The sequence below is a fragment of the Podarcis vaucheri genome, assembly GCF_965113315.1.
Source record: "Podarcis vaucheri genome assembly, chromosome: 2".
Taxonomy (NCBI): domain Eukaryota; kingdom Metazoa; phylum Chordata; class Lepidosauria; order Squamata; family Lacertidae; genus Podarcis; species Podarcis vaucheri.
In genome coordinates, this window is record NC_138760.1 from 131,009,279 (window position 1) to 131,025,010 (window position 15,732).

Consider the following 15,732-nt stretch of genomic DNA (forward strand, 5'->3'; position numbering starts at 1 on the left):
CCGTTGCTCGGTCCCTGCTCCTGCCAACCCAGCAGTTCGAAAGCACAAAGTGCAAGTAGATAAATAGGTACTGCTCCAGCGGGAAGGTAAGCGGCGTTTCCGTGCGCTGCTCTGGTTCACCTGAAGCGGCTTAGTCATGCTGGCCACATGACCCGGAAGCTGTACACCAGCTCCCTCGGCCAGTAAAGCGAGATGACCGCCGCAACCCCAGAGTCGGCAACGACTGGATCTAACGGCCGGGTCCCTTTACCTTTACAATGTCGGTGGGATGTGGGGGCGGAGCAAGAGAGAGCAGACAGGGAAAATGCTGGACAGGTGAGGAAAGAAGAGATTTTCTCCCCCCCCCCCATGAAGGGACGTGGGTGCACACCTGGTTCATCTTCGTTGCAGAGAAGAGCCAGTGAATCTCCCTGAAGGTGCATACACACACACACACACACACACACGTGTGAACACGAACACACAGAACATAAGAAGGCCCTATAGTTGGAGCAGACCAAGGGTCCCATCTCGCCCCGAATCCTGCTCTCCCGGAGTCCCAGTGGGAAACCAGATGTCCGTTTTGGGAATCCTGCAAGGAGAATTTCAGCCCAAGAGCACCTCTCCCCTCCCTGCTCGGTGGTCCAGGCAGCAGCTGGAAAATGCTGTCTGCAGAGTTTGGAGTCTGTTTGGGTTCTCTTTCAGGGACCAAAGGGTCTTGATCCGGCCGTGCTCCTCCTCCTCCTCCAGAAACCCCCTCCCCCGTCAATGGGGTGGGCGTGGAGTTGGGCAACTTCGCAAGGGAGCCCAAAGGGGAGGAAGCCGAAGGCAGCGCCGTCACGTCCGGCTCCCATGCAAAAAGAGGAAGGGATTTCTCCCAGGAAGGGGGTCTCTCTGTGGGTCGGAAGTTAGCAGGAAGTGGGGGCAGAAGGAGCCCCTGGAGAAGCGAGAGGTTTCAGAAAGGTAAAGAGGGGCGCCAGTCGACCACGGACCCCCCCCCTTCTCCGCTTTATATTGCAAGAAAGGAAATCGGAATAGCTACGAAGGGAGGCGGATGGTCAGAGGAGAAAGAGGTAAAGATGCCGGTGGGGGGAGGAAAGGATAGAGAGACCCTTTCTTGCTCCCCCCAAAAGCTCCTGCCTTGGGACGAGGGCGGGGAGGGGCGATGGGGTCGGAGAGAAAGGGGCACAGAGCCCCCCCCCATTAATCTCTTGTCCTGGGACCCATATGGAGAGGCTCGGATCCGTGCAATGCAGCTGCAAAGCGTGGACCCCCCCCCACCTGCAATGTTTCCCTTGCGCCGTCTCCTTTGAAGCCCCCCCCCACCAGACACGTTTTCCCACCAAGGGGGTGCCCCCAAAAGCCCCCACCCCCAAGCAGGGCGAGGAGGGCCAGAGGGTGTAGGGGAGACTCTGGCGAAGAGGGGGGGGAGCAGATGATGTTGGGGGGCAGAGGGTTGAATGGAAGCGTCCCTGGGGGTGAGACGCCATGTTGATGAATGGCAGGGGGGGGTGGAGAAAGAAAGAGGCATGGGGCCTTTTTCTGGGATGCCTCCCCCTGGGGTGCTGGCAGGGGGGTTTCTGCAGGGGCTGCCTTGGCTTCTCCATTGACCTAGAGAAGGATTCCTGCAAGCTGAACCCCCTCCCCCCCCCCCATTTTGTCCCAGGGAAGCTTCTGCATCGGATGCTGGGAGCTCCAGGCCCCGTGATCTGCATTCTTCCAAGCCAGACCATTGGTCCCACTGGGAGAGGAGAGCAGAGGGGCAGTTGAAGGAGTCCGTGTCAGGATAAAAAGGCGGGGTATAGATAAATAGAAGAAGAATAGCCATCATTCTAAGATTGCTTTAGGAGGCTTCTAGTCAAAGCAATTGGAGCCTCTTGTGAAGCCCCTGAATGAGACCAGCCTGAGAAGAAAGAGTGTCCGACAAGGACCTGGGAGGCAGGGGGTTAAATTCCCCTGGGGGATCTTGCCTCTTGGCCTCACCTGCCTCCTTGGAGGAAAAGGCAGGTATGATAAAAGACGAGTGAAACAAAAGAGGACAGAGCAGAGACAGACAAACGCACCAGGAGGATGTTCCAGATCGTAGAGGAAGGAGAAAGCAAAATGCAGATAATTAGTATTTTCAGAGAAACCTCAGCAGAGAAGGTTTCTTGGGCCTCAGTGTCACTTGGGAGATTTTTCAGGGACCATGATTGACAGTAAGAGCTGTTTGACAGTGGAATTTGCTGCCAAGGTGTGTGGTGGAGTCTCCTCCTCTGGAGGTCTTTAAGCAGAGGCTTGACAACCATATGTCAGGAGTGCTCTGATGGTGTTTCCTGCTTGGCAGGGGGTTGGACTCGATGGCCCTTGTGGTCTCTTCCAACTCTATGATTCTATGACATCTGTATTCCAACAACCATATGGATCCAAGGTTCCCACACTAAATGAAGGCCTGGATGATGTCCCCAAATATGCCTGGCTTATATTCCAGAAAATGGCCTGGATATGTTCCAGAAGGGAGTGTCTCTCAGGTTCTGAGTCGGAAAGGGAGCCAGCTACAATGACCCTGATTTGAAGGCTGGCTTCTTCTTTATACTAACCTTTTGAATCTCTTCCCGTGGAAACATCCCTGATTCCACCTCCTCTCTTTCCTTTCTTCACCACAATCAGGCCTCTGGACCTTTAATATCCACCTTTTCCCGTGCTGCAGATCTTCCCTGTTGGAGCACAGATGAGGCTCTCCCTTGGGGTGCGGGGCGAGGAGTCCATGGCCCCCCACCCCAAAGAAGGACAGTGAGAGAAGCTTGGGCAGAGAATTCCTACAAGGATAGTGCTGTGTCCTGACTATGGGATGAGGAGGCACATTCCCTACCCATTATGGCCCAGGGAATTATACGCCATTATAATTGCTCCGTGGTCTTTAGATGAAGTGTGATTAATAAATTTAATAAGTAATAATTGAGAAGTCATTAAGAAAAAGAAGTCAGAATAGGCCAATATCTATGTGTACTGTCCCTGGATCAAAGGACATTTCTTCTTTAAGTTCTCAGAAGTTCTTAAACCTAGCACAAGGTTGTCCTTTGAACTAGCCAGATGTTTAACTGAGAGTCAATCACAATCTGTCCATCATTTGAAAAATAAGGCTTTAGAACCATCCTACCCCAAAATGGCAACTCTTGTTGTTGTTTAGTCGTTTAGTTGTGTCCGACTCTTCGTGACCCCCTGGACCAGAGCACGCCAGGCACTCCTGTCTTCCATCAGGGTCTTTTCCAGGGAGTCTTCTCTTCTCATGACTCCTAGACATTCAATTTTAGGCGGCTGTTACCTTGATTTAACAAGACATTTGGCACCTAGCTTATATATATGAGTTTCTAACACTGATCCTGTTACCTCCACACACTGCTGCCTCTGTCCCCCTTAGTAGGAAGTCACGTACCACCATCACATCCCTCTTCCTCCTCTGGGGAATGGTAGGAATTGCTCCATACCCTGCCCCTTCCACAGCCACCTTGGTGCGTTCTGAGGTCTGCATCTTCCTCCTCTGACCCAGAATTGATTTTGCAGCTCGAGTGACACATCAGGGTTCCTAACAGCCCCGTTTCTCTGTACCACATTCCTCCAGGTTTTCGTTTCCTGCAACCAGCGATCTTCCTCCTGGCTGGGCCCAACTGTGTTGCTGTCCCAGGACAATCCACTCTGCTCTCTTTCAAGAAATCCCTCATCTTGCTCAGGAGCTCGTAGGGCAGATAGGCGGACCTCAGCTTGCTGTTCCTTCTCTTCCTGCATCTGCTGCAGGTGTAGTTCTGCGCATTCTCAGGCATGAGGACAAACATGGCACAGGTGTTGCTGGTCACTGCAGCAGCTCCCTCGCCATCCATGTCTCTTGCTCCTACACACAGCATGAGACAGGACTCCTGGCCTCCCCCTCACACTCAAACTTAGAAGGGTGGTTTCTAAATCTAATAAATAAAAATTGGGGTGAGTGTTTCAATCTGGGATTCCAGCAGCCAGGCTCCTGGATGCCTTTTCCTGCATCTCCAGCTCTCCCTCTGCACTGCAAGGCTGACAGATGGAGGTCCAGCTCCAAGGACATTAGCCTACCTGAGCACACCTTCAGTTTCTTCCAAGCTCAAAGCCTTCTCACTAGTTCCATGCTATAGTCCCTAGAAAAACCCGAACCCTGGGTCTCCCAATATGGCTGCTATGCACCTCCTGGGGCCCAAGGGACTGTGTGGGTGATTAATAAATATCCAGAGGTCCAAAGGGCTAAAATGTGCCCCAGGGGTGGAATAATATTAGACAGAGAATGAAAAATGTCATTAGCAACTCTGATTCTGAGAAATGGAGCACACGTTTGTGTTGGCTATTTGCAGTATGGTAGCGCTGCAGAAAGCTTGCTGGGGAGACCATACATTAAAAAGGACTCAAAAATAACTTAAACAAGGTTTTAATAACAAAAACAAAAACTCCATTTACACTAAAGACAACAACAAACAACCATGACCCAACCACCAACCCATCCCCCAGGGTAATGGGAGAGCTAGGTGCTGTTCCTTATATACTACACCCAAATGCTGACACAGCTGAATCAATACAACTCAGCAGCACCTCCTATGTTTCACAGCTATAAACCTGGGTCTCGTTATTTTGCTCTGGCCCCTTAAAGACATACACAACTGGTGGAACAATGATGAACCTTTACATTTAAAAAAAACATTCAACAGTTTGTGGAAGGAGAACAGCTCCCTTTCCTGTCAGGCAGGTCCTTATTTAAAAAGGCAATCCCACAACTGTATTCTTAGATCAAACTACTTTATTAATGATAATTTAGTATTATGGAAGGTTGATGATGCATTCCTATTATTTGGCATTGTTTCACCTCATTTGTTTAAAATTTGGGACATAAAGAAGACAGGGAGGAATGTACAATAGGTTGAAATAAGAGAAGGTGCTAATTGCATTTGATGTGTGTTACAGTCTTTGTTCTCTTCCTTGAAATACTAACAGGGGTTTTCCTCTCCTCTCATTTCCAAGCAGGTTATGGAGAAGACAGTGTGTCATCTGTAATTTCATTTGGAAATATGAAGAGACCATTTAAATGTGGTGAATGTGGAATGTGCTTCAGTCCATGTGCACAGTTAATAAACTCACATCAATAAACTCACAGAGTGGGGAAACCATTTAAAGGTATGGAGTGTGGAAAGAGCGTCAGACAAACTTCATCTCTTACTTTACATCATCTAACTCACGAGTGAAAAACCCTACAAATGTATGCAGTGTGGATGGAGATGCAGTATGAGCAGACAACTTATTGTACATCAAAGGATTCACGAAACAGAAAAACCATTTAAATGTATAGAGTGTGGGAAGAGCTTCTATCATAGCATAACGCTAAGCAGGCATTTACGAACTCACACAGAGAAGAAACCATTTAAATGTATGGACTGTGGAAAGAGCTTCACACATAATCGAAACCTAAGAAACCATCAACGGACTCACACAGGGGAGAAACCATTTAAATGTATAGAGTGTGGAAAGAACTTCTGTCATAGCATAACGCTAAGCAAGCATTTACGGACTCACACAGAGGAGAAACCATTTAAATGTATGGACTGTGGAAAGAGCTTCACACATAATAAAAACCTAAGCAGCCATCAACAGACTCACACAGGGGAGAAACCATTTAAATGTATGGAATGTGGAAAGAGCTTTCGTTCAAGTGATCATCTGACTTTACATCATCGAACTCACACAGGGGAGAAACCATTTAAATGTATGGACTGTGGAAAGAGCTTCACACATAATGGAAACTTCAGAAAACATCTACGTACTCACACAGGGGAGAAACCATTTCAATGTATGGAGTGTGGAAAAAGCTTCACTCAGAGTTCATCACTTAATAGACATCATCAAACTCACACGGGTGACAGACCTTGTAAATGTTTGGAATGTGGAAAAAGCTTTCGTTCAGGTTATCGTCTGACTTTACATCATCGAACGCACACAGGGGAGAAACCATTTAAATGTATGGAGTGTGGAAAGAGCTTCATTCAAAAGGGAAGTCTAAGAGTACATCAACAGACTTGCACGGGAGAAAAAACATTTAAATGTATGGAGTGTGGAAGGAGCTTCTGTCACAGCGGAATGCTAAGAAACCATCAAAGGACTCACACAGGGGAGAAACCTTATACAGCAAATGTATGAAGTGTGGAAAGAGCTTCAGTCTAAAGGAAACTAAGAGTACATTAACAGACTCACAGGTGAGAAACCATTTAATTGCATGGAGTGTGGAAAGAACTTCAGTCAGAGTGGACACCTTACAAAACATCAATGGACTCACAAAGGAAGAAACATTTAAATTCCAGGAGTGCAGAAACTGCTTCTGTTTAATGGAGTACTTACAAAATGTTTATGGACTTATATGGAAGGAACCATTTAGATGTATGGAGTGTAGAAAGATTTATCCTCAACAAGAGGAGGAGAGTTTGGATTTGATATCCCGCTTTATCACTAACCTAAGGAATCTCAAAGCGGCTAACATTCTCCTTTCCCTTCCTCCCCCACAACAAACACTGTGTGAGGTGAGTGAGGCTGAGAGACTTCAGAGAAGCGTGACTAGCCCATAGTCACCCAGCAGCTACATGTGGAGGAGCAGAGACGCGAACCCGGTTCACCAGATTACGAACCACCGCTCTTAACCACTACACCACACTGGCTCTCTCAAGGGTTCATTTCTTCCTTCTAATGAACAGGCTCCTATAGGTGGAAATCAAATTCAAATGCATCCCATGTATGTGATGATCTGGTGTTTCAATGTAAAGTTGTACTTTCATGTAGTAAAGTAATCAAGGTAGCGTATCACAATAGTTAGTAAAGAATAAGTTGCTTTGTACAGTGTACCTCAGGTTACGAACAACCTCGTTGATGAACATTTTGGATTACGACAATTTCAAACCTGGAAATGAGTTGGTTAAACTGGAATTATAGGAATGGCAGCATGACATGCATTGTTTTAATTGCTGCCCAGGACTCACGTACCTACGGGACCGCCTCTCCTGGTACACTTGGTGGAGGACCTTAAGGTCCACAAATGACAACATTTTGGAGGTCACAAGTCACAAGGTGGTTAGATTGGTCTCAACCAGGGCCAGGGCCTTTTCAGTACTGGCCCCGACTTGGTGGAATGCTCTGTCACAAGAGACTAGGGCCCTGCGGGACTTGACATATTTCCGTAGGACCCGCAAGACAGAGCTGTTCTGCCTGGTCTTTGGTTTGGACTCGGTCTGACCCTTATGTTTCCCTTCCCTTATGGTCTTGATTTATCAGCTATTTTAAAATGAGGCTGCATTTTAAGTTGTATTTTAACCCGTATTTTAAATTGTTGTTTTTTCCCCTATTATGTTTTTACTGTAATTTTACTGGTGTTAGCCACCCTGAGCCCGGTTTGGCTGGGGAGGGCGGGGTATTAATAATAACTGGGGGGGGGGGTGGAGGAAGAAATGACCAGTCCATAATGGTAGGTCTATTTTAGCTGTGAGAGAAACAGAATAACAACAGGAAAAACCCTAGAAACCTAGAAGTCAGATCAGAGATTGATGTGCATTACAATGAGTGAAATAAGTATTTGATCCCTTATCCACCAGCCAGATGTCAGGCTACCTGGTATCTTCACTGTTACGTAACGAGCTGAGATTAGAAGCACCTGCTGTAAGGGAGAGGTCTTACCTTTTATCCCAGCTCATTACAGTACCTGTACAATAGACACCTGTCGACAGAAGCAATCAATCCAAAGGTGTTTTTATTATGCATTGGCTTGTGACATATATGGAAGGTCACTAATGAAGGTGGTTTTCCACGTCTCTTAGGTCATAAAAATGTTCTAAAGGACCGTGTGGAAAAATTAGGGCTGAGGGACAATTGTGGAAGGGGTTGAGGGGTGTGAAAGGGAGACAAGAGACGGAGAGAAGTCTCTGAGTCATTTGCTGAGGGATGTGGATTAAGGCCTTGGTTTCTCTCACACCAAATGTAACCGCTCTGTAGAAAAGACTCTGCAACCTGAAAATGGAGATGGTCACATACTTTTGTAACCCAAGAAAATCTTTAATAATTTTTTTAAATTGAAATAAAAGCCTTGGTCTCCTTCCATCGGGCTTTCCTTTAAGCGAAGCAGCCCCTGGATCTCAGGTCTCTGAGCAGTTTAGGATGCCTACTTGAGAAACGTGCTTTAAATGGCTGTGTCTCTCAATGTCCAGGAGGAGACACAGGCTGCTTCCCCAAAAGTGTGTGTGGAACGCACAGCAGCTTTGTCCCCACTGACCCTCGCCACGGGGTCCATAACTGCACCTTCCATACCACTGGGAAACTGACCGTTCCCTGTGCTGCTCATTAATGTGCTTGAAATACTATATTGTTAGTGGCTAGGCTATGATTAGTCCATCTTAAGACCTACAGTGTTTTGCTTTTGAGATCCCTTTTCTTCCTCCCTTCCCCACCTTTTATTCTATCTACCATTCCAGGAGCTCGTGGGGATGCTATGTTTGATTTCAGGCAAGAAATGAGGGTTTTCATCTCGTTACAGGAGACTGGTTGCCATTCAGGCTTCCTCTGTTGACCTGTCTTCAATTAAACCCTGGGCCACCAGCTCCCAGCATTTGTCTTCCATTAGCTAGTCCCAAGGGCTTTCATATTTTCAGCTTTCTTGTTGTGGAGCAGACTCTTGTATTCCAACCTACGTTTGATCAAATTTTCCATGGATTCCTCCGATGGATTGTGATGTCTTAACTGTCTTAGCTGGAGCTTTCTTAGCTGCTTTGAATCAACTGTCAAACCAGCCAAGGTGTGTTGATTGTGTGTAATTAGTAATTGTAGGAAGTTATCTGTGATGGGCAGCTGAGCTTGGCCAGAATCAGGGGGTCCAGGGCCTCAGAATTCCATGAGAGAGCTGGAGCCTCTCTCTGATTGGCTACCAAGACAGGGGGGTGGAGCCAGCACTTTTGGAGGGGAAATAAAATGAGCCGTTTCTGAGAAAGTGGAGGGATAGTTTTTGTGGGAGAGGAGGGAGGAGGGTTGTTTCTGGTCTGTGTATGAAGTGCACTCTGAGGAAATTATCCCAAACTAGAGAAAGGGGTCTCTGAGCTTAGAAAGACTAGTTTTGAGAGAGTATTCAGACAGGAGTTAACTGGAAGGCTGGGAGCAAGGAGAAGTAGAAGCTGTGAGGATACTGTCTACTTGGGTCTCATTTCAGTCAGGAAGGGAAAGATCTAGATATACAGGTGGTACATGACCCCAGTCAAGCTAGCAAAGATATATCATTTAACTGACAATAGATGTTGGAAGTGTAAAGAGGCTGAAGAGACATTCTTTCACCTATGGTGGACCTGCCCTAAAGTGAAGGCCTTCTGGGAAATGATATATAATGAGTTAAAAAAGGTGTTTAAGTACACCTTCCCTAAGAAACCAGAGGCCTTCCTCTTGGGCATTGTCGGCCAAAAGGTGTTAAAGAAAGATAGAACGTTTTTTATGTATGCAACTACAGCAGCAAGGATTCTTATCGCAAAACACTGGAAGACCCAAGATATGCCCACACTGGAAGAGTGGCAAACGCAGCTGATAGACTATATGGAATTGGCTGAGATGACCGCCAGGATCCGGGATCTGGGAGAAGAAACAATGGAGGAGGACTGGAAAAAGTTTAAGGACTATTTGCAAAAGTTCTACAAATTATATGAATTATAAGAACTCGCACGATTTGGAGAAAACAGCTTCAGCAATGAGAGTGGAGGACATTGAAACTAAATAATAAATTAATGAAAGGATTAAATGTTCAAAGGTTGGAAATGTTATTATATTGGTTGATTAAAGTAATTTGACAATAAGTAATTTAAACCAAAACGTAAGCTTTGAAGGTACAAAAGAAACGCATGAAACAAGGTTATAATTTGCTGAAATTTTTATTTGTTAAGAATGCATTGCGGGGGAGATGTGGGGAAGTCCGATAACAGACTGGAACAAGCTTGGAATAATCAATCTCTCTTTTTTCCTTTTTCTTTTTTCTGTAAATGGATATTTTTTTGTGTAAATTGTTGAATAGTTTTTATCTGGAAAAAAAGCAATAAAAATATATTTAAAAAAAAAGGAAGGGAAAGATCTAGAAAGATAAGAATCCCAAACCAGTTATGAGGGGTGTGGTGACCCCCTGGGTCGGCTATACTGTCAGAAGTACCTCAGGAGCGTGGAAACTGACAGAAAGTACCACCTTGTTTAAGAATCAAAATATTAAGCTGCAACAAGTAAGTTAAGGAGCTGAAGTGAAATAACTGGAAATAAGCTCAGCATTGGCCAACCTCTCTAGACACCTGTAACATCGAAGAGGAATAACTTAAAAGAAGCAACAGAAGTTTAAAAGAAGCTGTGCATTTGCTACTTTTAGAAGCCTATAACATACACTAAATTTAGTACAATTTATTATTGAGTTCACTGCTTCCTGAAAGAACATTATCTCCTGACACATCCTTTGCTTTTTTCAACTTTGTTCTGTAAAATAAATCTATCTTGTTTGTTCAACTTCTGCCTGAGTCGCCAAGGATCTTTGTTTACGTTCACACAGAAACTGTAAGATAACCCATTGTGATTATATAGTCAGTCAGGACTGACTGAAGAAACTGACTACAGTGGTATCTTGGTTCTCAAACTTAATCCGTTCTGGAAGTCTGTTCGAAAACTAAAGCGTTCCAAAACCAAGGTGCACTTTCCCATAGAAAGTAATGTATAACAGATTAGTCCGTTCCAGACTTTTATTTTTTTTTTTAAAATTTTTATTGGGTTTTCACATTTTATATAGACAAAAACAAAAACACAAAAAACAAGTAAACACATAAACAAAGAAAAAAAAAAAGAAAACAACAACAAACATATATACTTTCCCGAAAATGTTATTTCCTAACCCTGGTCATTGACTTCCCCCTACCCCCTCTCTTGCATCCCCATTTCCAAATTTATGTCAGCAAATTGGCATTTCCCTGTCTTAATATTAGTCCTTTTATAAAAGCAAACAAAATTAATTTTTTCTAAGTTGGACCTCAATTCCCTTCCATCGATTTCCCATTTTGTCTTAAATAATGATCTTTTTAACCAAATCCCATAATCATGAGTGTTGTTAGAACTTAATTTTTCCCTCCCTCCCATCCCCGGTTTGCGTCCCTTCCCAAAGCATGTCCAAAATAACAGTTATTAGCCCGGGTTCCTCACGTCCGAGGCCCTCCAGTCTCTTTCAGTCCCTCTCCGCCGGTCTTGTTGGTAATCCTTTATGCCAGTCGTCACATCTCGAAAGAGTTCTTTCACCATCAATCCAAAGTCTCTTCCCATATTTGCAAACAGCTGCTGAAGAGTTTCCACAAGGCATGAATCTTGAAGGTAATCAAAGTCAGAGTCTATGTGGAGGCCCCGATTATATTTCTTTATTTTAAATTCCTTAATTTCATAGACTCCCAGGGCCTCCACTTTCGTCTTCTGCATCTTTCGTGGATTTATAGTAGATTTACTCCAATAATCTCCTTGTTTGTATTCCACAGGCGTCAGCTTCTGCTCAGTATTTTCCCACATCACTTCTTCTCTTTCTTGTTTTGTCTTCTCTTCTTTTATTATCATTTCTGGTTCAGCTGTGGATTCTTTCTCATTGAGGTCCTCGTTACATTCAGCAGGACTACTTGTTTCAGAAGTCAAGGTCATCAATTGTTCACTCATAGCCGTAGTCTGCTCTTGTAAGATTCCAACCAAATAAAACATCCTTTCGATTTCTCCCAGTATCTTTCCATCCACAGCCATTGTAGTTCCGCAGAATTCCCTCTAGAGGGAATCTGGTTACTTAGTATTCTTTTCCCCAACAGTCCTCTGTCTTGTTATTGTTTCTTTATTTCCAACAATTTTAGATCAATTGTAACTCTTTTTAATCCAGAGGTAACTTAGGTAGCAATTTTCCACTATTAACAGTCCGTTTGACAGCTTTGACAGCTGTCAAACTCTGCACTTCTTAAACCAGCTCCAAAGCAGGACGCTCCCGGGCCCGGGAGGGGGGGTTGTTTACAACAGAGCATAAAACATCCAACACTCCTCTCTCCTGCTCAAAATTTCCAAATCTTGGAAGTCACTGTCTTTTTTAAAACTCACCCTTTACAGGGTAGGCACTCCAGCTTAGTTCTTTTTTCGTTGCTCTAGATCGTCTGCAAGGTAGGGGGTGCGGACTTCCTTTTAGCACATCCCCCGATCGTCTCAAATTCAGTGGATAAATTTCTTAAAAGCCAAGTCCAAATTACTCACGGGTTGTTTTTTCAGCCGAATTTCAAGGAAGGAAGTCAGCGCTCTCCGGTCATGGCTCGCGGCTTCGCTCAGCAGAGGTAGCGATGGACTCTCAGTGCCGCGCCACCCCCCGTATCCCCTCCGCAGCCTTTAAAAAGGCTCTTCGCGAATCAGGGGGGGCGCTTAAGGCACCCGCCGAGTCTTCAGTCCGCAGGCACCGCGCCTGCGGTTTTAAGGGTCCCCGTGTCGCCGGCACGGCAAGACCCGTCCCCTGCTGAGCCGATTCCCTCCGGAGCTCGGAGGGAATCCGCCATTCCCAGATCGCGTCAACCCCGGAAGTCCCCGTTCCAGACTTTTAAAAACAACTCCTAAAACAGCAATTTAACATGAATTTTACTACCTAACAAGACCATTGATCCATAAAATGAAAGCAATAATCAATGTACTGTACTATAAAAGAAAGAAGACAGTACTGTACATTAAAATTATTATTTTTTTCCTTACCTGCACTGATGATAGACATTGTTTGGATGGGGGGTTTTATACATTGAGGAGGACTCTCCTGTGTGAGTGTCTGAGGGCCCTGTTCTTGCCGCTTACCACCTACCTGACCCAGGGCGGGGCCTGAAGCCTCACAGGGACTGCTGTGCTCTGCTGCCCAGGAGGACTCCCCTGTATGAGTGTCTGAGGGCCCTGCTCTTGCCGCTTACCACCTACCTGACCCAGGGCGGGGCCTGAAGCCTCACAGGGACTGCTGTGCTCTGCTGCCCAGGAGGACTCCCCTGTATGAGTGTCTGAGGGCCCTGCTCTTGCCGCTTACCACCTACCTGACCCAGGGCGGGGCCTGAAGCCTCACAGGGACTGCTGTGCTCTGCTGCCCAGGAGGACTCCCCTGTATGAGTGTCTGAGGGCCCTGCTCTTGCCGCTTACCACCTACCTGGCCCGGGGCGGGGCCTGAAGCCTCACAGGGACTGCTGTGCTCTGCTGCCCAGGAGGACTCCCCTGTATGAGTGTCTGAGGGCCCTGCTCTTGCCGTTTACCACCTACCTGGCCCGGGGCAGGGCCTGAAGCCTCACAGGGACTGCTGTGCTCTGCTGCCCAGGAGGACTCTCCTGTGTGAGTGTCTGGGGGCCCTGCTCCTTCCTGCCACTTACCACCTGGCCCAGGGCAGGGCCTGACGGGCCTCACTAGGACAGTTGCTGTTACTGCTGGAGGGGTGCAGAGTGCTTTAAAAATGTTTTAAAAATTTTCTTTTGAATTTTTTGTATGTGGGGGGGTGGGGTGGGGTGGGTGTTTATTGGGCCTGGGAATTTGTTTGATTTTATGTTTTTGTAATTTTTCTTGTTTTTTGTTTGTATTGCTTTATTTGGTTTTTTGTAAAGGTTTTATTTTGTTCTTAAGGGGAGGGGTCAGGGCTGCTGGGGAGTAGGTCCCAGCCAACAAAATGGCTGGGGCATGTTCCACAGGGGGGGATGCACTGGGACAACCGATCTCACTGATCACGGGTAGGAGGAGGAGTTATGCTAAGACCAGACCATGTCATTACAGAGGAGGCAGGTTTAGTCGTTGTCTGAGGACTATTCCTGCCTCCGGGTCTGGTCCTGACCGGATGGATACTAGAATCAGCAAGGGATACCCACATGACCTGAAAGTGTTGCTGTGCAATGCCAGGTCAATGATTCATAAGACCACTGCCATCCATGACTTGATCATGGATGGAGGACTTGACTTGGCATGTGTAACAGAGACTTGGTTGGATGAAGCAGATGGACCTGTCCTTGCTGCTGCTTGTCCACCAGGTTTCTCTTACGCACAGCAACCCAGGTCATGTGGGCGGGGAGGGGGGGTTGCAGTGATTTTTAGGAAGTCATTAGTTTGCACCAAGCGTCCTATTGGGAAGACCCAGTTTTCCGAGTGCATGTTCTGGAAGTTGGGCAATAGGGGCAGTACAGGATTCCTTTTGGTGTACCAACCTCCCCGCTGCACCAAGGATTCCCTGCCCGAGCTGCTTCAGGTTGTGGCGGATGTTCTCCTGGAGACACCTAGCTTGGTTGCCCTAGGGATTTTAACATCCATGCCGACACGACCTTACAAGGGGCCGCTCGGGACTTCGTGGAAAGCATGGCCTCCATGGGGCTGTCCCTGAATAAGTCTGGCCCAACCCATAGCCGCGGACATGCCTTAGACCTGGTGTTTACCTCTATGGATGTTGGTGATCTGACACTAAGTAAAAGCAAAACGAAAGAAGTGCCATGGTCAGATCACTTCCTGGTGCAACTGGACTTCTCTGCGACCCATCCCCTCTGCAGGGAGGTGGGACCGATTCGGATGGTCCGCCCCTGCCACTTAATGGATCCAAATGGTTTCCAGAGAGTGGTAGGGGATGCTTTATCCCATGTTGATGGCCTTTCAGCCGATTCCCTGGTGGCCCTCTGAAATGTGGCTCCGAAGCGCCCTCTCCGATTGCATGGTTTCCCCTGGAGCTGAGGGCGATGAAACAATCGTTGAGACGGCTAGAGCGCCGGTGGCGGATAACTCATTCCAAATCTGACCGGACACAGGTTAGAGCTCAACATCGAGCCTACCAAATGGCGATAGCGATGGTGAAGACTTTCTTTGCTGCCTGTATTGATACCCAGCTCTACCTCTCTTTTAAATCAGAACCAGTGAAGGCGGTGAAGGTCCTGTGTGAGTGTCTGGAGGCGGTTGGAGGATGGATGGCGGCTAACAGATTGAGGTTGAATCCTGACAAGACAGAAGTACTGTTTTTGGGGGACAGGAGGCGGGCAGGTGTGGAGGATTCCCTGGTCCTGAATGGGGTAACTGTGCCCCTGAAGGACCAGGTGCGCAGCCTGGGAGTCATTTTGGACTCACAGCTGTCCATGGAGGCACAGGTCACACCTGTATCCAGGGCAGCTGTTTACCAGCTCCATCTGGTACGTAGGCTGAGACCCTATCTGCCTGCAGACTGTCTCGCCAGAGTGGTGCATGCTCTGGTTATCTCCCGCTTGGACTACTACAATGCACTCTACGTGGGGCTACCTTTGAAGGTGACCCGGAAACTACAACTAATCCAGAATGCAGCAACTAGACTGGTGACTGGGAGCGGCCGCCGAGACCATATAACACCGGTCTTGAAAGACCTACATTGGCTCCCAGTACATTTCCGAGCACAATTCAAAGTGTTGGCGCTGACCTTTAAAGCCCTAAACGGCCTCGGTCCAGTATATCTGAAGGAGCGTCTCCTCCCCCATCGTTCTGCCCAGACGCTGAGGTCCAGCACCGAGGGCCTTCTGGCGGTTCCCTCACTGCGAGAGGCCAAGTTACAAGGAACCAGGCAGAGGGCCTTCTCGGTAGTGGCGCCCGCCCTGTGGAACGCCCTCCCATCAGATGTCAAAGCGATAAACATCTACCTGACATTCAGAAGACATCTGAAGGCAGCCCTGCTCAGGGAAGTTTTTAATATGTGACATTTTAGTG

The 15,732-nt window shown here is 47.0% G+C and overlaps 1 long non-coding RNA gene across 2 annotated transcripts; it reads left to right on the forward strand.

The window, feature by feature from the left end:
* The first annotated feature begins 559 nt into the window (after positions 1-559).
* On the forward strand, positions 560-9,221 carry LOC309527448. Of its 2 annotated transcripts, XR_014217227.1 has the most exons (3): positions 571-1,052; positions 4,996-5,165; positions 6,266-9,221. It is a non-coding gene; the product is annotated as an uncharacterized lncRNA (long non-coding RNA). The 2 variants fall into 2 exon arrangements; XR_014217226.1 differs by lacking the exon at positions 6,266-9,221 and having other exon boundaries at positions 560-1,052; positions 4,996-5,148.
* The last annotated feature ends 6,511 nt before the right edge of the window (positions 9,222-15,732 follow it).